The sequence below is a fragment of the Ranitomeya variabilis genome, chromosome 3 (assembly GCF_051348905.1).
Source record: "Ranitomeya variabilis isolate aRanVar5 chromosome 3, aRanVar5.hap1, whole genome shotgun sequence".
NCBI classification, from domain to species: domain Eukaryota; kingdom Metazoa; phylum Chordata; class Amphibia; order Anura; family Dendrobatidae; genus Ranitomeya; species Ranitomeya variabilis.
In genome coordinates, this window is record NC_135234.1 from 174,363,019 (window position 1) to 174,386,224 (window position 23,206).

A 23,206-nucleotide genomic window follows, 5' to 3' on the forward strand; every position below is an offset into this window, starting at 1 on the left:
TCAGTTTCATATATCTAATAACTGTTGGACACAGTAATGTTTCTGCCTTGAAATGAGGTTTACTGTACTAACAGAAAATGTGCAATCTGCATTCAAACAAAATTTGACAGGTGCATAAGTATGGGCACTGTTGTGAATTCCGTTCTCGGGCTCCCTCCTGCGGTCGTGAATGGTACTTTGGTGAGCTCTGTCCTTGGACATCCTCTGGTGGCTTTGAGTGGAACTGCTGATCTTTGAGGTTGGCTTTCTCAGCTGCCCTCGTTTATTTCTGCTGCTGGCTTCCCTATTTAACTCTGCCCAGGTCGTTAGTCCATGCCAGCTGTCAATGTCTCAGTACTGGTTCAGATCTCTCTTGGAATTCTCAGCTGACCTGACTACTCCAGTAGAAGCTAAGTTTTTGCTAGTCATTTTGCTGTTCATTGGTTTTTGAATATATTTTTCAGTACATGCTATGTTTCAGTCCAGCCTGCTATTATGATTTCCTTGCTAGCTGGAAGCTCTGGGGGTGCAGAGCTGCACCTCCACACCGTGAGTCGGTGTGGAGGTCTTTTTGCACACTCTGCGTGGTTTTTGTAGTTTTTTATACTGACCGCATAGTTCCCTTTCCTATCCTCTGTCTTTCTAGAGAAGATTCGGCCTCCTTTGCTAAAATCTGTTTCATTCCTGTGTTTGTCACTTCCCTCTTAACTCACAGTTATTATTTGTGGGGGGCAACCTTACTTTGGGGAATTTCTCTGAGGCAAGGTAGGCTGCTATTTCTATCTTTAGGGGTAGTTAGCTCTTAGGCTGTGAAGAGGCGTCTAGGGAGAGTTAGGTACGCTCCACGGCTATTTCTAGTGTGTGTGATAGGATTAGGGATTGCGGTCAGTAGAGTTACCACTTCCTCAGAGCTTGTCCCAGGTTTTCTGTTTTAACCATCAGGTCACTTCGGGTGCTCCTAACCACCAGGTCATAACAGGGCACCTCACCAGAAAAGTGACATTAATATTCAATAGTTCCTCCTTTTGCAAAAATAACAGCCTCTAGTCGCTTCCTTTAGCTTTTAATGAGTTCCTGGATCCTGGATGAAGGTATTTTTGACCATTCCTCTTTACAAAACAATTTCAGTTCAGTTAAGTTTGATGGTCGCCGAGCATGGACAGCCCTCTTCAAATGATCCCACAGATGTTCAATGATATTCAGGTCTGGGGACTGGGATGGCCATTCCAGAACAGTGTAATTGTTCCTCTGCATGAATGCCTGAGTAGATTTGGAGCGGTGTTTTGGATCATTGTCTTGCTGAAAGAACCATCCCCTGCGTAACTTCAACTTTGTCACTGATTCATGAACATTATTGTCAAGAATCTGCTGATACTGAGAGGAATCCATGCGCTCCCTCAACTTTAACAAGATTCCCGGTGCCGGCATTGGCCACACAGCCCCAAAGCATGATGGAACCTCCACCAAATTTTACTGTGGGTAGCAAGTGTTTTTCTTGGAATGCTGTGTTTTTTTGCCGCCATGCATAACGCCTTTTTGTATGACCAAACAACTCAATCTTGGTTTCATCAGTCCACAGGACCTTCTTCCAAAAAGAAATTGGCTTCTCCAAATGTGCTTTTGCATACCTCAGCCGACTCTGTTTGTGGCGTGCTTGCAGAAACGGCTTCTTTCGCATCACTCTCCCATACAGCTTCTCCTTGTGCAAAGTGCATTGTATAGTTGACCGATGCACAGTGACACCATCTGCAGCAAGTTGATGCTGCAGCTCTCTGGAGGTAGTCTGAGGATTGTCCTTGACTGATCTCACCATTCTTCTTCTCTGCCTTTCTGATGTTTTCCTTGGCCTGCCACTTCTGGCCTTAACAAGAACTGTACCTGTGTTCTTCCATTTCCTAACTATGTTCCTCACAGTGGAAATTGACAGGTTAAATCTCTGAGACAGCTTTTTTTATACTTCCCCTGAACAACTATGTTGAATAATCTTTGTTTTCATATCATTTGACACTTGTTTTGAGGAGCCCATGATGCCACTCTTCAGAGTAGATTCAAACAGGAGAACAACTTGCAAGTGGCCACTTTAAGTAGCTTTTCTCATGATTGCATACACCTGGCTATGAAGTTCAAAGCTCAATGAGGTAACAAAACCAAAAAAAGTGCTTTAGTAAGTCAGTAAAAAGTAGGTAGGAGTATTTAAAACAAGAAAATGATAAGGGTGCCCATACTTATGCACCGGTCAAATTTTGTTTGAATGCAGATTGCACATTTTCTGTTAGTACAATAAACCTCATTTCAAGGCAGAAACATTACTGTGTCCAACAGTTATTAGATATATGAAACTGAAATAGCTGTTGCAAAAATATTTTTATAAAAAATTAAGCTTAAGATTAATAGGGGTGCCCAAACTTTTTCATATAACTGTAAGTGCACAAGCACATTCAGTGTGACTGAATATTCCTCAGACAACCATTAATAACCTAATTGATATCCTACCACAGCGTAAAAGTGTGTGTATTTCTTTGTGTGGTGTTTATACTTGCATATCATTAATATATCTATTACTCTTGTGATTTTCATTTTTCCATGACTTTCTTTTTGATGTTGTCGTTTCAATGTTGAGGAGTTTATACTTGCAGTATTCATGCCATTAATTTTCATAAAATAGATTTTTTTGTCTTGTCTCCTTTTGTTTATGATGTACATCATACCGTTCTTATACATGATAAACGTGTGCTTACAATTCAGGACTACAGCTCTATTTTTCAGAGTCCAAATTGTAAAAAGGGAATGAAATAAAGCACAGCAAGAACACTGTTTTGCTTAAAGTGCCCCTATTATAAGCCACCACTGTATATGTTTTTATGTAACAATGAAGTATTTCTTTGTTAGAACTTTCTTTATTTAACCGGTAAGCTTTTATCATATTCAATGGATTGTTCTTATTGTTGAGAAAAATGTCTTGTAGCATATTAAAATATCATTTTTATACCTCAATAAAACACTTCTTTTTAGCCCTTCAATTTTTTTAAGGTAACAATAGCAAATGTCGCAAAATGTTTGCATAACTTCGAGTTGCAACATTTTTTTTTATATATTTTAAGGTTTTTACGCTAGAGAACTTTAATATTCCGGATCAAGATGTCTGCCTTTCTTAACCATTTGGTGATTATTTTAGCAGGAAAAAGACACCTCTATACATAAATTTCCCCTTCAGCGGCTCTCTGATAATGCCTTATTATTGTTATCAATATTTTTGGTTATACAGTGTCAGCATGTTCTCCAGTTCCTTACAGTTGTTGTCATCACTCACTGTCCTAAGGAGGCCCAACATTCAAAATATCTATCAATATGTCGTAAGTCTGCCCAACCTGATGCTTTCCCAGCCAGCTGACATCAAACCAGCTAGTGATGCATGTAAAACAAGCTTTAGCTTGTAATATCAATTCTTGTGAATGAGAATTTAGAGTCAGAGATTTAAAGTGTTGTTTGTTAGAAATAGTGTATGTAAGTTATATTGTATTAGCCTACTAACTAATACATTGTATGCCCGATTCTTCAAAGCTTTCATGTCAGAATTCAGTAGTAGAAGTTTTGAAAATTTTCAAAATTTAGGAATAACTCAGAGTTGCTCCAAATTTATGTTACTTTTGGCATTTGCTCTGTGGCACCCCAGGAGTTTGGGTACCACAGTGGTGCTGCCTTCCCTCGGGGAGGGTAGTGCCATGCCTGGAGACAAGTGGGATCCCCTTGGCAGGTAAGCTGTACACACAACACATTCTAACTCCAGGCCAGAAGGGGGAGCTCAAAACCCTGATTAGGGGAACTTCCCTAAATTTCATCCTGGTCCGGAGGAGGAGATAGTCAGTCTGTGTGAGACAAGAGACAGGAAAGGAGCTCAGAGGGGTGATTAGGAGCTGAAGGAGGCGGCGATTGGGCCTCCTGTGAGCCAGAGCTCAGAAATCGGTCATCGGGAGCCCGAGATTGTGGATAACTGCAAGGTCCACAGTAGAACCGGAGGATATAGGACTATACGTAAATTGCCCATACTAAACCTGAGGTACAGCAGCAGTTAGAGCCTGGAGTCACTGTGTCAGAGACCCCAAGAGAACAGCTCAAGTTGCCTACCGTACAGGTACTGTCCCAGGAGAGGAGAGATAAAGGGGTACCTTGCCAGCAAGCTACAGGTAGCAAGGGACCAAAAAACCAGCGCATAGTGGAAGGCTCCCAAACTGACCTGCCAAGGGGATTTCTACTTGTTTTCGGGCTGCCTGGGCTCCTTCTGCGCCTGTTGCCGATACCCTGGACTGAGGCTGGCTAGTACTTCATTAAACCAGGTAAAGACTACAACCCTGTGTCCTCCGTTATTTACCAGCAACACACCATCCTTGCCATACACCTTTGGAGCCCTGGGGTTACCGCTTCACCAGTGGGAAGCACCACCATCTTGCTGAAACAACATCACCACAGAGGACCCCTTTAAGCAGCATTGGTCCCCTCTGACCGAGAACCACAGGTGGCGTCACGAATAGACTATTCCAAAATACCCCTTAAAGACCTTTCCCATTCAATTGAGTGCCCAGGGCCACGGACCGGGTCACAGCCACCGTGACATCCCCTTTAAGTGCGACCGGACCTGGTACCGAGTACTCCAGGCCCTGGCGGGCGACTCAACCTTGGCGTCATGAACAGGATTTCATGCCCTGGCATCGCCAGGTACTGTGTGCCAGAGACTCTGACAGTTTGTTTGCAAGCCGCTATTGCCGTGCCCGACCGTGCAGAGGGGGAACCGCTGCAAACTCCGGAGGCAAGACATCGGGCCTTTGCAAGGTTAGCACGAGGACAGGGACATGTCTGGCCCAGGAGGAGAATTGGCAGCGGTCGCAGTCGCAGGCCCCGTGATGACCCCGGACCCCACGGTGGATGCAGCCGCGGGTCCAGTAATGCCACTAGGCCCCGCAGTGCACGCAGCTCCTACAAGCTGGCCAGACCCTGCCACAGTGACTGCTCCAATAATGCCGCTATCCATGCCCTATATACCAGTAGCGGCCTGGCTTCCACAATATTCTGGGGAGTCCCATACACTAAGTGACTTTAAGGAAAGGCTCTGCAGCCTATTTGAAGTATATCCCAGATATACAGACCATCAAAAGGTCAGCATCCTATCTGGCCAACTATTTGGCGCAGCCCTAAGAGAAGTAAAATCCTGGCCAGATATGGGAAAAGGAACTGTTCAGCAGATATTTGCCAAACTTAAAACCACTTTTGACAACCGCACTGCTGCAGAAATCAAAATGAGTTTTTTTTGGGTGCAAACAACGAACACAGGATAGCATACGGGACTATGTCCTTAATCTGCAAGAGGCACTACGGGCCATCAAACAGGTTGACTCTAACAGCGTGCAAGATGGGGACAGGCTCTTAAAGGAACAGTTCATTGAAGAGCTCTTGTCCAACAACCACAGGACACAGCTGCGCATCCTGGCCTTGCAAAACCCTGACCTGGAATTTGCATAATTAAGACAGGGCCATCCGGGTGCTGCATGAACCTCAGCCCAATCCACACAGTGCCCCCTAGGCGTCCAGCCCTCATGTACCACCAGGAGGTGGAATCCTGCCATCAGGTCCCTGTTGAGGCCTATGCACAGATCCTGGATGATGACCCCTCCACAGGACTACGTCTCCAGGTGCAGGAACTGACTAGAAGCGTAGCTGCACTAGCCAGGACCGTGCAGTCCTTACATGAACCCCCAAAGGAGAAGATCAAGCTAGCTTCCAAACCAGAGGACATCCCCTGGCGACGACAGAAGAGGGTCCCGCCGACCAGAGGAAGAGACAACGACTGCTAGCATCAGGACGGACAACCCATCTGCCACCGCTGCAACCAGGCAGGACACATCGCAAGCTTCTGCCATTTAAACAAGCGACCCCTGGGGCAGAGGGCCAACCCCCAGGAATAGGATGACCAGGCCCACAAAACAGGCGAGCCAAGTATGTCGGAGGACAACCGGTCCTCCCCATTGTGATCGATGGCATCCCAATGAACGCTTTATTGGACACCGGCTCTCAGGTGACGACTATGCCTTACATTCTCTATAAACGTTATTGGGCTGACTCAAGACATTACCCGTGGCCAAGATAGTGATTTCACAATAATAGCCAGTAATGGTCAGCCTTTGCCACAGGTGGGGTACAAGGAGGTCACCATTAAGGTGGGGCAGGAAGAATTGAAGGCCCAAGGACTGGTGATTGTTGATATTGACCGACATGAATGTAACCCCATGATGACCATAGGTACTAATGTCATTGAAAATTGTCTTGCCAAGGTTATTGTCTTGTTACAACAGGTGGCCGAAACTGCTGGTTCCAGTGAGCAGCGTGTCCTGCAAAAAGAAATCAGGGCCCTGGTGCAGAGACAACAGGCAGAATTGTCTGGTGGAGAAGTTGGAAGTGTCACAGTGAGTGATCCGATCCCCATTGCAATACCCCCCCAGGAGTGAAATGTTAATATGGTGTCGGGCAGCAATAGGCCTCAGAGGTAAAGATTACCAGGCCCTGCTAGAACCTGTGTATTCAGACAGTAGGCCCACAATACTGACAGCCAGAGGGGTGGTTGATGTCCGTAAGGGGAGAGTACCAGTGCATTTCTTTAATTGTGGAGAGAAAGAGGTCCACTTACCCAGATATGCCACACTTGCTAAACTGTTTACTGTTAATAATAATGCAATACAGGCAACAGAACCCTTGGTCCCGTCCAACCGGGCGGAGGACAAAGGCTCTCCAGGACAAATGGAGGACTGGTGTCAGATATTACATGTGGGCACTGACTCTACCCCATCACACCAAAAACAAGGGGTTTACTGGGTGGTCCCCACTAGATTATGGGCAGGTAAAAGGGGTTCAACATCATATCCCCACTGGAGGTCATCTGCCCATTAAAGAGAGGTACTGGCTAGTGATGAGCGAATATACTCGTTACTCGAGATTTCTCAAGCATGCCCAGAATAGAAGTGTCATTAGCTGCTTTAAAATCTGCTAACTATTTCTACACCTTAGATCCTCACTAGTGGGTATTGGCAGGTTCCCGTGGGGGAGGCGGATAAAGAAAAGACCGCCTTTATGACACCGATGGGCCTCTCTTAATTCCTCTTCATGCCGTTTGGACTGTGCAACACACCAGGAACATTCCAGAGGATGATAGAGTGCTGTCTCAGGCACAAGAATTTTGAAACCGTGCTGTTGTACATGGATGATGTCATCGTCTTCTCCAAGACATATGAAGACCACCTGAAACACCTGGCTGAGGTGTTTGAAGCTCTGCCTAACTTTGGCCTGAAGGTAAGGCCATCTAAGTGTCACCTTACCTCTGGCTAATAACATGGTAAAGCCTGCATTTATAGGAAGGTCGGAACCAACTGTGTTTGGATGTAATTAAAATCACAGCATGGTGAAGGGCAGGGCGTTCAAGTCAGAAAAAATAGTACATAGTAAATATAGGAAAACTGACTGAACAGCAATCTAGTCTGAACTGGTGCATAACCAATTATAGAGGTAAGTGTTCACACGAGGCAGACAGGTCAGGTACCCATCCGATCTGAGATTACCTTGACGTTTGGTGGATGGGCTCACAATTTTTGGCCAAATCTTGTGCTAAGCATCTCATGTGTTTTTTCATAGATTTCCCAAGCCATTATGCTATTCACATTTCATGTATCGCACATTTCCTTGCTTTAGTACAGTAAAATTGAGTGCAGCCATTGATCTATTTGCTGCAAGATGCTGTGGTAGCCATGCTGATTCAGTATGCCTTCAATTTTGAATAAATCCCCAACAGTGTCACCAGCAAAGCATCCCCACACCATCACACCTCCTCCTCCATGCTTCACAGTGGGAAGCAGGCATGTAGAGTCTATCCGTTCACCTTTTCTGCGTCGCACAAAGACACGGTGGTTGGAACCAAAGATCTCAAATTTGGACTCATCAGACCAAAGCACAGATTTGCACTGGTCTTATGTCCATTCCTTGTGTTCTTTAGCCCAAACAAGTCTCTTCTGCGTGTTGCCTGTCCTTAGCAGTGGTTTCCTAGCAGCTATTTTACCATGAAGGCCTGCTGCACAAAGTCTCCCCTTAACAGTTATTGTAGAGATGTGTCTGCTGCTAGAACTCTGTGTGGCATTGACCTGGTCTCTAATCTGAGCTGCTGTTAACCTGCGATTTCTGAATCTGGTGACTCAGATAAACTTATCCTCTGAAGCAGAGGTGACTCTTGGTCTTCCTTTCCTGGGGCAGTCCTCATGTGAGCCAGTTTCTTTGTAGCACTTGATGGTTATTTCCACTGCACTTGGGGACACGTTCAAAGCTTTCACAATTTTTCGGACTGACTGACCTTCATTTCTTAAAGTAATGATGGCCACTCGTTTTCCTTTGCTTAGCTGCTTTTTTCTTGCCATAATGCAAATTCTAAAAGTCTATTCAGTAGGACTATCAGCTGTGTATCCACCAGACTTCTGCACAACACAACTGATGGTCCCAACCCCATTTATAAGGCAAGAAATCCCACTTATTAAACTTGACAGGGCACACCCGTGAATTGAAAACCATTCCCAGTGACTACCTCTTGAAGCACATCAAGAGAATGCCAAGAGTGTGCAAAGCAGTCATCAAAGCAAAAGGTGGCTACTTTGAAGAACCTAGAATATAAGACATAATTTCAGTTGTTTCACACTTTTTTGTTAAGTATATAACTCCACATGTGTTAATTCAAAGTTTTGATGCCTTCAGTGTGAATGTACAATTTTCATAGTCATGAAAATACAGAAAAATCTTTAAATGAGAAGGTGTGTCCAAACTTTTGGTCTGTACTGTTTAATCAACAAGGTCAATAAACACGTGTTGAGAAAAAAGACGCATATTAAGTTGAAATATTTGAGAATACTCAAACGTGAAGCAACAAGGATCCCATTATCCTCCAGTGCTGTCATTTCTCACAACTGCGACCTCCCTGGAGTGCACAGAAGTATAAGGTGTTCAGTGCGAGGAGACATGGTGAAGGTTAAGAAGGCTGAAATCTGCCCACCACTGAACAAGACACATAAGTTGAAAAGTCAAGACTGAGCCAAAAAATATCTGAAGACAGATTTTCAAAGGCTTTATGGACTGATGAGGTGAGAGTGACTCTCGAAGAACCAGACGAGATCAAGGTTAAGGTGAGGTACTACTATGGGCTGGTATTAGTAAAGATTAGCTAGTTGGACCTTTTCACGTTGAAGATGGATTCAAAATCAACTCCCAAATCTACTGCCAGTTTTTAATAGACACTTTCTTCAAGCAGTAGTACAGGAAAAAGTCTGTATCTTTCAAGAAAACCATGATTTTTATGCAGGACAATGCTCAATTTCATGCATTAATAATAATAATAATAATAATAATTTTATTTATATAGCGCCAACATATTCCGCAGCGCTTTACAACTTATAGAGGGGACTTATACAGACAACAGACATTACAGCATAACAGAAATCACAGTTCAAAACAGATACCAGGAGGAATGAGGGCCCTGCTGCTCGCAAGCTTACAATCTATGAGGAAAAGGGGAGACACAAGAGGTGGATGGTAACAATTGCTTTAGTTATTTGGACCAGCCATAGTGTAAGGCTCGGGTGTTCATGTAAAGCTGCATGAACCAGTTAACTGCCTAAGTATGTAACAGTACAGACACAGAGGCTATTAACTGCATAAAGTGTATGAGAACATGATGGAGGAACGTGATTATGTTGTTGTTTTTTATTAATAGGCCACACAGGGATAATTAGGTTAATGCGTTGAGGCGGTAGGCCAATCTGAACAAATGAGTTTTTAGTGCACGCTTAAAACTGTGGGGATTGGGGATTAATTGTATTAACCTAGGTAGTGCATTCCAAAGAATCGGCGCCGCACGTGTAAAGTCTTGGAGACGGGAGTGGGAGGTTCTGATTATTGAGGATGCTAACCTGAGGTCATTAGCAGAGCGGAGGGCACGGGTAGGTTGGTAGACTGAGACCAGAGAGGAGATGTAGGGTGGTGCTGAGCAATGGAGTGCTTTGTGGATGAGGGTAGTAGTTTTGTACTGGATTCTGGATTGGATGGGTAGCCAGTGTAATGACTGGCACAAGGTAGAGGCATCGGTGTAACGGTTGGCGAGGAATATGATCCTGGCAGCAGCATTCAGGACAGATTGGAGCGGGGAGAGTCTGGTAAAAGGTAGGCCAATTAGTAGAGAGTTACAATAGTCCAGACGAGAATGAATAAGTGAGACAGTAAGAGTTTTTGCAGAGTCGAAAGTAAGAAAAGGGCGAATTCTGGAAATGTTTTTGAGATGCAGATAAGAAGAGCATTGAAGTCTCCACTTTTCAGCAGCCAGTAAAGGCCTTAAAGATGAATGAATAATGACATGGCCCCTTCCTCACCTAACTTAAACCCTATTGAGAACTTGTGGGCCCTTCTTAATTAGGAGATTTATGTTGAAGGAAAACAGCACACCTGTCTGAATAGTGTCTGGGAGGATGTAGTTGGTGATGACAAAAAAGTTAATTGTCAACAGATTAAGAAACTGACAGACTCCATGTACGGAAGGCTTATGACTGTTATTCAAAAGAAGGGTGGCAATATTAGTCACTGATATACACTCACCGGCCACTTTATTAGGTACACCATGCTAGTAACGGGTTGGACCCCCTTTTGCCTTCAGAACTGCCTCAATTCTTCGTGGCATAGATTCAACAAGGTGCTGGAAGCATTCCTCAGAGATTTTGGTCCATATTGACATGATGGCATCACACAGTTGCCGCAGATTTGTCGGCTGCACATCCCAAAGATGCTCCATACAAGGCAGGATGGATCCATGCTTTCATGTTGTTTATGCCAAATTCTGACCCTACCTTCCGAATGTCGCAGCAGAAATCGAGACTCATCAGACCAAGCAACGTTTTTCCAATCTTCTACTGTCCAATTTCGATGAGCTTGTACAAATTGTAGCCTCAGTTTCCTGTTCTTAGCTGAAAGGAGTGGTACCCGGTGTGGTCTTCTGCTGCTGTAGCCCATCTGCCTCAAAGTTCGACGCACTGTGCATTCAGAGATGCTCTTAGGCCTACCTTGGTTGTAACGGGTGGCGATTTGAGTCACTGTTGCCTTTCTATCAGCTCGAACCAGTCTGCCCATTCTCCTCTGACCTCTGGCATCAACAAGGCATTTCCGCCCACAGAACTGCCGCTCACTGGATTTTTTTTCTTTTTCGGACCATTCTCTGTAAACCCTAGAGATGGTTGTGCGTGAAAATCCCAGTAGATCAGCAGTTTCTGAAATACTCAGACCAGCCCTTCTGGCACCAACAACCATGCCACGTTCAAAGGCACTCAAATCACCTTTCTTCCCCATACTGATGCTCGGTTTGAACTGCAGGAGATTGTCTTGACCATGTCTACATGCCTAAATGCACTGAGTTGCCGCCATGTGATTGGCTGATTAGAAATTAAGTGTTAACAAGAAGTTGGACAGGTGTACCTAATAAAGTGGCCAGTGAGTTTATATATATTTTTTAAATGTCAGAAAAGTATGATTGTAATTTTGAGTGGTTTGATTCTTTTATTTTAAATAATGAAAATAGACAGTTGAAATGGGAAAATTTACGTTTTTCATATAGTTGCATAATAATTCTGCACACTAATAGTTGCCCAAAATTTATACACACATAGATATTCTCAGGAAAAACTTTTGCATCATTAATTATTCAGGCTTATCAACCTTTTTGATTGACCTATATTAAAATTAATCATCAAAAATACAAATTGCCTAATTGTGCACTCAGTGTAATAACCCTGTGTAGGGCTTCAGAAGATTCAGTAGTGTGACTAAGAATACTTTACAATTCCACAGTGGTGGTACTAGGCGACTTTGCACGTGAGGAACATTCCTTCCGTGTAACATAGCTGCCATAGAAATATTTTCCTGGTTCTGCATCCCATAGCTGAAGCTTGTGAGGCCATAGGTCTTTAAGTTATTCTGAGTAAGAGCTTAGGGTCACACTAGCGACATTCTCCAGAATGAGTGATTTTAACAATTAGATGGGGAAATAAAAGGGTTAGAGGCAGCTGTGACTGACATGCCATGGAAGTAGTGAGGTCAGTAGTATAAAATAAAGCCATTGCAGCACATATAACAGAAAGAGCATTGTCACAAGCTCATCCTCATTTCTGCATCTCATCATCCTTGAAGAACTCAGTCCTCTGTTCTCAATGCTCAAGAAACGATTGTGCATACTAATTGAGAGCCGGGTCAGGTTTATTTTTGGATACAAAGTATTAATAAAATGTTGCTACAAGACTTGAAAAGCGAAAAAAATGTTCACGTTATATGAAGCATAAATCATACAGTCAATTTCATTCAACTTGTCCCAAAGGCTAAGAATTGCACTTGTCCAACCAAAATGCTAAAAATGCATCATGTATCACTTGTTCACTTACCATTTTCGGATTTAGTCTGTGTTATTTTACAATGTATTTTAAGGGGAATGTTCAGTTGAATGAGTATATATTCTGATGTAGAGTAGTTATACAGTTGCATCTAAAAATGACACATTCTGTATATCTAGAATGACTTTATTACTTAGAAACCTAACCATCCATTGTTTGCGCACCTGCATGCTGGCATATCACTCAAAATGATCTTTATCCATTGTTTTCCTTTGGTGCCGAGCTGTCCAATGGGTGTGTATGGACCATCTTCAGAACCTCATGTGAGCTTGTTAAACCATCCTCTTCATCTCCAATTAATGAGGCCTAACTAGTGAGGTCACAGCAGGCACCAATGTTGTCCCACACATGCCCATCGGAAGGCTTCTCATTGAGTATTATGTACCAGAGCAGTGAATAAAGATCATTTTTAGAGATATCCCAAGATGCAGGGGCGCACAAAACCGATTGTTAGGATACTTATTAGAAGGGACATAATGTGCTTGCAGCAGTGGGTTAACTGGAAACCTAATGACATATTGCCTTTAACTGGTGACCTATATGTATTGCAATGTGCCAAATGCAATCTAATTTCCATGACAAACTGTCATTCTTGCTTGAGAATTAGAATAATGTTATTAAGCGAAGAGCAGCATTTTAGATTTCTAAGTATTTCAGAAATTTAAAGTAAACCATGTGGATATTCTCTTTAGGCCATATAATGTCACATTGGGTTCTGCTAGTGAAAAAATCATCCAGCTAGCACTCTTGAAGACGTTGTCATAGCCTCATGTTCACAAATATTGAACTTTTTATCAGCATTTCATTCTTCTATTGGAATCTCTCCTCATCTTTAGGACTTGGATGTCAGAAAAATTAAGATGGTGGTTACATAAAATGCAGCTTGGAAAAGGTGTGCAATTTATGGATTAAAGTAAAAAAATCAATGCTGTTCTTTTAAGTAATTTTTGTGCTAGGCATTGAGAAGATGAAAATTGCCCCCAAACTCTTGTTGTGTTTGATAGAAAATCTGTTTTGCTGGTCATACAATTGTAGAATTTTCAGCAGCCGATTTCAAAATTGCAATAAGCGGAATGTCACTCACTGAAGAGATTTCTGCAATGATACCTCCTGAAAACCATGGTGGGTAGCGACACATGGAAAAACTCTTAAGAATGGGACTAATCCACATGAGGACCTACATGCCGCCCCGAAGCACAAGAAGGATTTCTTCACCCCAGGTATCATTTTAGGTTTAACACTGCCAACCTGATGATGCCTGTAGTTTACTTTGCAAAGTCCTGCTGGCAGGTTCGCTTTGACATGAAAAAAATGTTTTTTTACATATGTTAGTGGTTACCTCTACAAAATAAATTTGCTCTGCTGCTTTCTTCATTAGTTTAGATATCAGGACAGCTCCAATACTGTACATATTTTATAAGATTTCCTGCTTTTCTATAGCCTTTTAATTTGCCTTCCCTTAGATGGCAGCCACTTTATTCCCTCTCCAGATGAGAAGATCTGTTTACAACCACCTCCTTGCTGCAATCTCTGTAATTGAGGTAAAAGGAAAATTTTGGCTGCAGATTTCAAAACGGCTTCAATAACTGATGTCATTTACTAAAGAAATTTTTGCATGGATTTGACAAGGATTTCTAATATTTTTCCAGAGCATTCAGTCAGAAAAAACTCTAAAGCAGCAAATTGGTAGAACAATTTTAAACAAGACAATGTTTAAATGTGCTTACCTTTGCATTTAGGAAGCAAATGAACAATAAGAAATTTTGTGCAAAGGTGTATACAGCCTTTAATAGGAACCTATCACCAAGTTTGACTGATATGAGACACGGCCACCACCTTTCAGGGTTGTTATACAGCATTCTATAATGCTGCCTAAATGCCCCCAACTTATCTTCCAAGAATAGAAAAAGACCTTTTTTTATACTCACTTGCAGGGCTTTCCAGTCTAGTGGTCTCTCTGGTCTTGGTCTGGCGCCTCCCTTCTTGCAATGCCTTCCAACTTCTTGCTTCATGTGGATGACGTGTCCCTGCAAAATCCACACAGTCTCCCCGGCATTGAGCTCCTCCGCAGATGTACTTCTCTGCTAGAGACTAGAGAAGAGCAAAGTACTGATGCGCATGCGCCAAGGCTCTTTGACCATTCCCGGAGAGATCCCAGAGCATAACAAATGTAAGATGTGAAAAAAAAGCAATACTCACCAATGCTCACCTCTACTGCTTACTGTCACCCCATATGGTTCTCTTACCACTGCACGCTGAGACCGCAGACATGCTGAAACTCCACAGGGACATACCAGACCTAGTCATGGTCAGAAGCCCTAACCCAGGGGTTTCAGTGCACAGACTCAGTAAGAAGACCATAAAGGGCAGAGCAAATAAAGGAGGGTGCCAGGAAGTAAGCGGTTAGATAAGCATTTTTATTTTTTTTATTTTAGCCTTTGTCAGCCTCCAATGGTTCATCCAAAAGGTGGCCACATGGCTGCCATTTTGCTAAATTTGCACCTGGCAAATTATGAATAATCCACATTCTGGAAATTATGAATTTTTGTGCGATTCTATCAAAATTCAATTCTACTCAAAAAAAATTTGCCCAACTCTAGTTATGACTATAGTCAAAGATGCATATATTTGCCAAGCGCTTGGAAAAACAATTTTCCAATGTAATTCTAGTTCAAATTATGCACTATTTCCCTGAAAATCACTATTGTAGCTTATTGCCTAGGGGACCGGGCATCTCTGCAGTCCAGCAGTGGTGACCACACACGCACAGTGCTTACAAGCTACTTTCTTTTGCGCTTGTAAGCACTGCCTTGTTTGCTCAAACATGCTGTTCATTACTGATCCCAGCCAATTTCCTTGCTTAGAACTCCTACTATCCTGTAGATCACAGCATTGGAAAGTGCACAGATAAGGGACAGCAATTTCACTGGTTCAAACTGTCAATCAAACAGAAGTATACCATCCTATGGTAAACAGGGGGCCAGGATGCTGGAAAGTGATGGGGCAACCGATTTATTGATTTTTCATTTAATCCACAATAACCCTGCTGCTGATTGGTACAATGATAATTTCAATATTTTGTCATGTAAAAATTGGCCAAATTTGTTTAACAGCAACAGGACATTGAACCTTAAACGTATGAAGATCCAGAAAGTGTTTTGCTATATATTTTCTGTGACATACTTACTAGATAACTGAAACTTTATGTGGTCCAGCAGAAAATAGGTTAAGCTACATACTTTCCTTGTCTTCATGCAATCATGTTCAGCTTTTTCCAGGAAAAAGTCTGGCTCCATGGCATTCTTCCAAAGCCGACCACCCCACCTATCCTTCCTGTGTTTCATCTCTGACTGAAAAGGGATGTGGCCCCAGCTGTGCTCCGAGCTGTTCTCTTAGTGCAAGTACAATGCTAGTTTGTTGGGTATTGGCTTGTAATCTTCTGAAGTAATGAACAGAATGGTACTGAGTCATCTAGGCATGCTTAGCGAGGATGGGATATAGTATTCTAGGCTGTTAGTGAAAACGACACATCTATATAGTCAGAGGAAAAAGTTGTTAATCTTCCTCATACTATTGAAAGTTTCCCTTCTGACCCCAACAGGACGTCCCTCACTAACAGTAATTCTTGTTTCCTCTTCCATGTAACCATAAGATGCATGGGAAATGTGTGCATTAGAAAGCAAAGCTCACATAGGAAAAAAGTAGTAATGAACGGTGTTGACATCATCTGTAGAAAAATATTAACATTGAAGTTGCCAAAGCAAATATATGATATATAGTAACTACATTTTTGCCGTTCCATCAATAAATACTATGCCAACATTTGGGCAGAGCAGGCACAATCTTTGTTGTCTTTATTGAATTTTGCATCATGGTGGAGAAGTGGTCCTTCTGCTACCTTTCTTATGCATATAGATTATTGCATAGTTGTGATAAGAAATTTCTTAAAAAGGTAATAAGTTAAATAAAAATTAATAAAGTTTTTTACTTTTTTGTTCCTGTACCTCTTCCGTTCTTGAAACATGACCTCCTCTTCCGTATATAAATTCAGTCTTTTTAGCTAACTAGGCTTAATCATATAGAAGACTCCCATTGAGAAGAGTTGACTGCCACCTACGCATATCAGTTTTCTATACAGTAACTCACACAATATACAGGTGCTTCTCACAAAATTAGAATATCATCAAAAAGTTAATTTATTTCATTTTGAGACTTTTGAGTTTTCAGTGGCTGTAAGCCATAATCATCAACATTAACAGAAATAAACACTTGAAATAGATCATGCTGTAATGACTCTATATAATATGAGTTTCACATTTTGTATTGAAGAAATGAAATAAATTAACTTTATGATGATATTTTAATTTTGTTAGAAGCACCGGTACCTTTAGAGGAATCGTTGAAATAATATATTCATTTTCACAATTGCAAAATTGTAAGTTGATGATATTGATACTGGAAAGTCCCAATCTGGTCACTTTGGGACTTTCCACATATTATCAAATACAGCTGAAAGTAGAAGTTTTCATACACGATATAAAAAGACACATATACACGTTTTTCTCAATATCTTAAATGAAATCAGCATAAACCTCTCCCATTAGGATTACCATAATTATTAATATTAGCCAAATGCCAGAATAATGAAAGAGCGAGAATGTTTTAAGGCATTTTTATTACTTACTGCAAAGTCAAAAGTATATGCATTTCATTAGTATTTGGTACCATTGCCCTTAACCACTTAACCCCCAAGGGTGGTTTGCACGTTAATAACCGGGCCAATTTTTACAATTCTGACCACTGTCCCTTTATGAGGTTATAACTCTGGAACGCTTCAACGGATCCTGATGATTCTTTGTGAAAAAAACAGAAATTTGACAAAAATTTTGAAAATTTTGCAATTTTCCAAATTTGAATTTGTGTGCCCTTAAATCACAGAGATATGTCACACAAAATACTTAATAAGTAACATTTCCCATATGTCTACTTTACATCACCACAATTTTGTAACCAACATTTTTTTGTTAAGGAGTTATAAGGGTTAAAATTTGGCCAGCAATTTCTCATTTTTACAACACCATTTTTTTTAGGGACCACATCACATTTGAAGTAACTTTGAGGAGTCTATATAATAGAAAATACCCAAGTGTGACACCATTTTAAAAACTGCAGCGCTGAAGGTGCTCAAAACCACATTCAATAGGTTTATTAACCCTTCAGGTGTTTCGCAGGAATTTTTGGAATGTTTAAAAAAAATGAACATTTAACTTTTTTCACAAAAAATTTACTTCAGCTCCAATTTGTTTTATTTTACCAAGGGTAACAGGAGAAATTGGACAACAAAATTTGTTGCACAATTTGTCCTGAGTACGCTGATACCCCATATGTGGGGGTAAACCACTGTTTGGGCGCATGGCAGAGCTCGGAAGGGAAGGAGCGCCGTTTGACTTTTCAATGCAAAATTAACTGGAATTGAGATGGGATACCATGTCAAGTTTGGAGAGCCCCTTATGTGCCTAAACATTGAAACCCCCCACAAGTGACACCATTTTGGAAGTAGACACCCCAAGGAACTTATCTAGATGTGTTGTGAGAACTGTGAACCCCCAAGTGTTTCACTACAGTTTATAATGCAGAGCCGTGAAAATAAAAAATCCTTTTTTTCCCACAAAAAATATTTTTTAGACCCCAGTTTTGTATTTTCCCAAGGGTGCCAGGAGAACTTGGACCCCAAAAGTTGTTGTCCAATTTGTCCTGAGTACACTGATACCCTATATGTGGGTGGGAACCATCGTTTGGGCGCATGGCTGAGCTCGGAAGAGAAGGAGCGCCATTTGGAATGCAGACTTACAGTAGATGGATTGGTCTGCAGGTGTCACGCTGCATTTGCAGAGCCCCTGATGTACCTAAACAGTATAAACCCCCTACAAGTGACCCCATACTGGAAACTAGACCCCCAAGGAACTTATCTAGATGTGTTGTGAGAACTTTGAACACCCAAGTGTTTCACTACAGTTTATAACCCAGAGCCGTGAAAATAAAAAATCATTTTTTGCCCACAAAAATGATTTTTTAGCCCCCAATTTTTTATTTTTCCAAGGGTACCAAGAGAAATTGGACCCCAAAAGTTGTCCAATTTGTCCTGAGTACGCTGATAGCCCATATGTTGAGGTAAACCCCTGTTTGAGCGCACAGGAGAGCTCGGAAGGGAAGGAGCCCTGTTTTATTTTTTCAATGCAGAATTGGCTGGAATTGAGATCTGACGCCATGTTGCGTATGGAGAGCCCCTGATGTGCCTAAACAGTGGAACCCCCCCAATTCTAACTCCACCACTAACTCTAATCCCAACCCTAACCATAACCCTAACCACACCCCTAACCCGAACACACCCCTAACCCTAATTCCAACCACATCCCTAACCCCAACACACCCCTAACCCTAATCCAAACCCTAACCACACCACTAACTCCAACACACCCTTAACCCTAATCCCAACCATAACTCTAACCATACCCCTAACCCTGACACACGCCTAACCCTAATCTCAACCCTAATCACAACTGTAAATGTAATCCAAACCCTAACTTTAGCCCTGACCCTAACTTTAGCCCCAACCCTAACTTTAACTTTAGCCCCAACCCGAACCCTAACTTTATCCCCATCCCTAACTGTAGCCCCAACCCTAACTTTAGCCCCAACCCTAACCCTAACTTTAGCCTCAACCCTAACCCTAACTTTAGCCCCAGCCCTAACCCTAATGGGAAAATGGAAATAAATACATTTTTTTAATTTTATTACTTTTCCCTAACTGTGGGGGTGATGAAGGGGGGTTTGATGTACCATTTATAGCGTGTTTTGTAGCAGATTTTTATGATTGGCAGCTGTTACTCACTAACAGACGCTTTTTATTGCAAAAAATAGTTTTTGCGTCTCCATATTTTGAGAGCTATAATTTTTCTATATTTTGGTCCACAGAGTCATGTGTGGTCTTGTTTTTTGTGGGACAAGTTGACGCTTGTATTGGTACCATTTTCAGGCACGTGACTTTTTTGATCGCTTTTTATTCCGATTTTTGTGAGGCAGAATGAACAAAAATCAGCAATTCATGAATTTCTTTGAGGGGGCGTTTATACCGTTCCGCGTTTGGTAAAATTGATAAAGCATTTTTATTCTTCGGGTTTGATTACAGCGATGCCTCATTTATGTAATTTTTTTATGTTTTGGCGGTTTTGTACGATAAAAACTATTTTATATAAAAAAAATTATTTTTGCATCGCTTTATTCTGAGGACTATAACTTTTTTATTTTTCTGCTGAGGATGCTGTATGGCAGCTCGTTTTTTGCGACGCACGATGATGTTTTCAGCGGTACCATGTTTATTTATATCCTACTTTCTGATCGCGTGTTATTCCACTTTTTATTCGGCGGTATGATAATGAAGCGTTGTTTTTTGCCTCGGTTTTTTTTTTTTACGGTGTTCACTGAAGGGGTTAACTAGTGAGACAATTTTATAGGTCGGGTCATTACAGACACGGCAATACTAAATATGTGTACTTTTATTGTTTTTTTTCATTTAGATAAAGAAATGTATTTAATGGACCAATATTTTTTTTCTTAATTTAGGATTTTTTTTTCTTACACATGTAAATATTTTTTATTTTACCTTGTCCCAGGGTGGGACATAATGCTATAGTGTCATATCGCTGATATGACACTTTGCAAGCACTGTGTCAGATTAGCGATCTGACAGGCAGTGCAAGAGGCTTGCCCGTGCCTGCTCTCAGCAGGTGCTTGCAAGCCACCTCCCTGCAGGACCCGAAAGGAGCCCTGCAGCCATTTTGGATCCGGGGCCTGCAGGGAGGGGACGCTCGGAACAACGCGATCACATCGCGTTGTTTCGAGGGTCTCAGGGAAGCACACAGCGAGCCTCCTCCCTGCGCGATGCTTCCCTATGCTGTGGGAACGCTGCGATCATGTTTGATCTCAATGTTCCGGGGGATAATGTGCCAGGAGCAGTCTGTGACCACTCCTGGCACATAGTGCCAGATGTCAGCTGTAATAATCAGCTGACACCCGGTGGCAATCGGCCACACTCCCTCCGTGAGCCCGGCCGATCGCCTATGACGTACTATCCAGTCCCTGGGAATTAAGTCCCAGGTAACCTCGACGGGATAGTACATCATATGGGATTAAACTGAATGACTTTGGTCAAACATTTGGGATAGCCTTCAACAAGCTCATAACAATAGTTGGTCAGAATTTGGGCCCATTGCTCCTGACTAGGGTTGAGCGACTTTCATTTTTTTAAGATCGAGTAGGGTTTTGGGAAACCCGATTTTGTCCAGAGTCGAGTCGAGTGCAGTCGGCCGATTATCGCTAAAAGTCGGGGATCGACCGAAACACGAAACCCAATGCAAGTCAATGGGGAAGCATAGTCGGCAGTGAGTGGAGGCCAGGAAAACACCTACAGTGCCCATTTTAATGCCAAAAACATCCATTCTTGTTTCTGAAGCTTGCCAATCTTAATTAACTGTATAATAATAGTTGGGCATAGGGAATTGGGGGAAAGTTGTGGGGGGAGTAGGGCTGGCTCAAGTTTTTCGTGGGCCCAGGAAATGCGGACTACGTCACGGCGGTGTTGCAGGGAAAGGTAAGTATTTAAAAGTTGCAAGTGCTGTGATCCTGAGCAAGCAGGGGGGGGCCCACTCGTTCGCATTGCCACTGGCACAGGGCCCCTCAAAGTACGGCGGTGTGTTTGCATGGCGGGGGCGCCTCCCACCAGCAGCGACACTTTTGCGTACTCTGAGGGGCCCTGTGCCAGTGACGTCGCCAACGAGTATGCCCCCCCACCTGATGAAGTAACCTGCACTTTCATCTGCACCTTCCTCTTTGTCCCTGTGTAAGGTGGTATAACATGCGGGAAGGGGAACCTTACTTTCAGCAGGGACAGATTCTGGCTGTGTAGAGTACAAGGGGAATGTAGTGGTCTAGGTCAATGTACCAGCAGACTCATTTAGCAGTGGCTGGGCAATGGGCAGGATGAGGAGGAAACAGATATAGGGCCAAAGAATAAAGTAGGCTACATGCAGTTCAAAATTGGTAACAGGACTAAACAGGCGGCATTGCTTTGTTCAGCGGAGTAGCAAACCCAAGAGCAGCAGACACTGTTTCAAGGGCCTAACCACACTAGTAGGCCAAATGCAGTTTAATATCTGATAGTATAGGGCGAAAGCCAGAATGTGGAAGCTCAGCTTTGTTCAGTTGAGGACAACACCAGGGAGGGGCAGACACCTTTAGTAGGCCGGAAAAGCCTATTGCATTTTTTAAAATGGTAATTTGGAGCAGAAGGTTGAAGCTCAGCTTTATTTAGTTGAGGGCAACACCAGGGAGGGGCAGAAGCCGTTAGTAGGCCCTAACCACCATTTTTTTTTTTAAAACCACTTAATGAGAGCCGGAAGGTTGAAGCTCAGCTTTATTTAGTTGAGGACAACACCAGGCAGGGGCACACAGACAGACACCTTTAGTAGGCCGGAAAAGCCTATTGCATTTTTTAAAATGGTAATTTGGAGCAGAAGGTTGAAGCTCAGCTTTATTTAGTTGAGGACAACACCAGGCAGGGGCACACAGACAGACACCTTTAGTAGGCCGGAAAAGCCTATTGCATTTTTTAAAATGGTAATTTGGAGCAGAAGGTTGAAGCTCAGCTTTATTTAGTTGAGGACAACACCAGGCAGGGGCACACAGACAGACACCTTTAGTAGGCCGGAAAAGCCTATTGCATTTTTCAAAATGGTAATTTGGAGCAGAAGGTTGAAGCTCAGCTTTATTTAGTTGAGGGCAACACCAGGGAGGGGCAGAAGCCGTTAGTAGGCCCTAACCAAAGTTGAAGGCCAAATGCAGTTTAATTTCTGATACTATAGGCCGAAAGCCAGAAGGTGGAAGCTCCGATTTAGACAGTGGAGGACAATTTGAATTAGGGACTGCAGACAGACTTAGTAGGCTGTCCCCTGTGGACCATGCATCCACCACATTAACCCATTGCGCCGTAATGGACACGTAATCTTCCGTGGCCATGCCTACAGGTCCATGCGTCTGTTGTCAGGTGCACCTTTGTACTCACAGATTGCCAGAGTGCATGGACAATGCGGTCTTCTACATGCTGGTGGAGGGTTGGGATGGCTTTTCTCGCAAAAGAAGTGTCGACTGGTTAGCTTGTAGCGTGGTACAGCGTAGTCCATCATGGCCTTATTAATAGTAAATAAAATATATAACTAGGCTCTATGAACTTTTAAATAGGTTCCAGGGGTACACGGGCAGCATTGGTGTGGTCAGTGGAGGAGTATTGCAAGTAGGGGCTGCAGACAGGCTATCAAAGGCCTAAAATAACAAACAGTAGGCAGTCATGGCAGTTTTACATCGGTTACATGGATACACAGGCAGGCACTCCAGGCAGCATTGTGGTCAGTGGAGGAGTATTGCAAGTAGGGGCCGCAGACAGGCTATCAAAGGCCTAAAATAACAAACAATAGGCTCATTGCAGTTTTACAGCGGTTACATGGATAGACGGGCAGGCAGCTTGGTGGTGAGTGGAGGAGTATTTAAAGTAGGGACCGCAGACAGGCTATCAAAGGCCTAAAATAACAAACAATAGGCTTATGGCAGTTTTACAGCGGTTACATGGATACACGGGCAGGCAGCTTGGTGGTGAGTGGAGGAGTATTTAA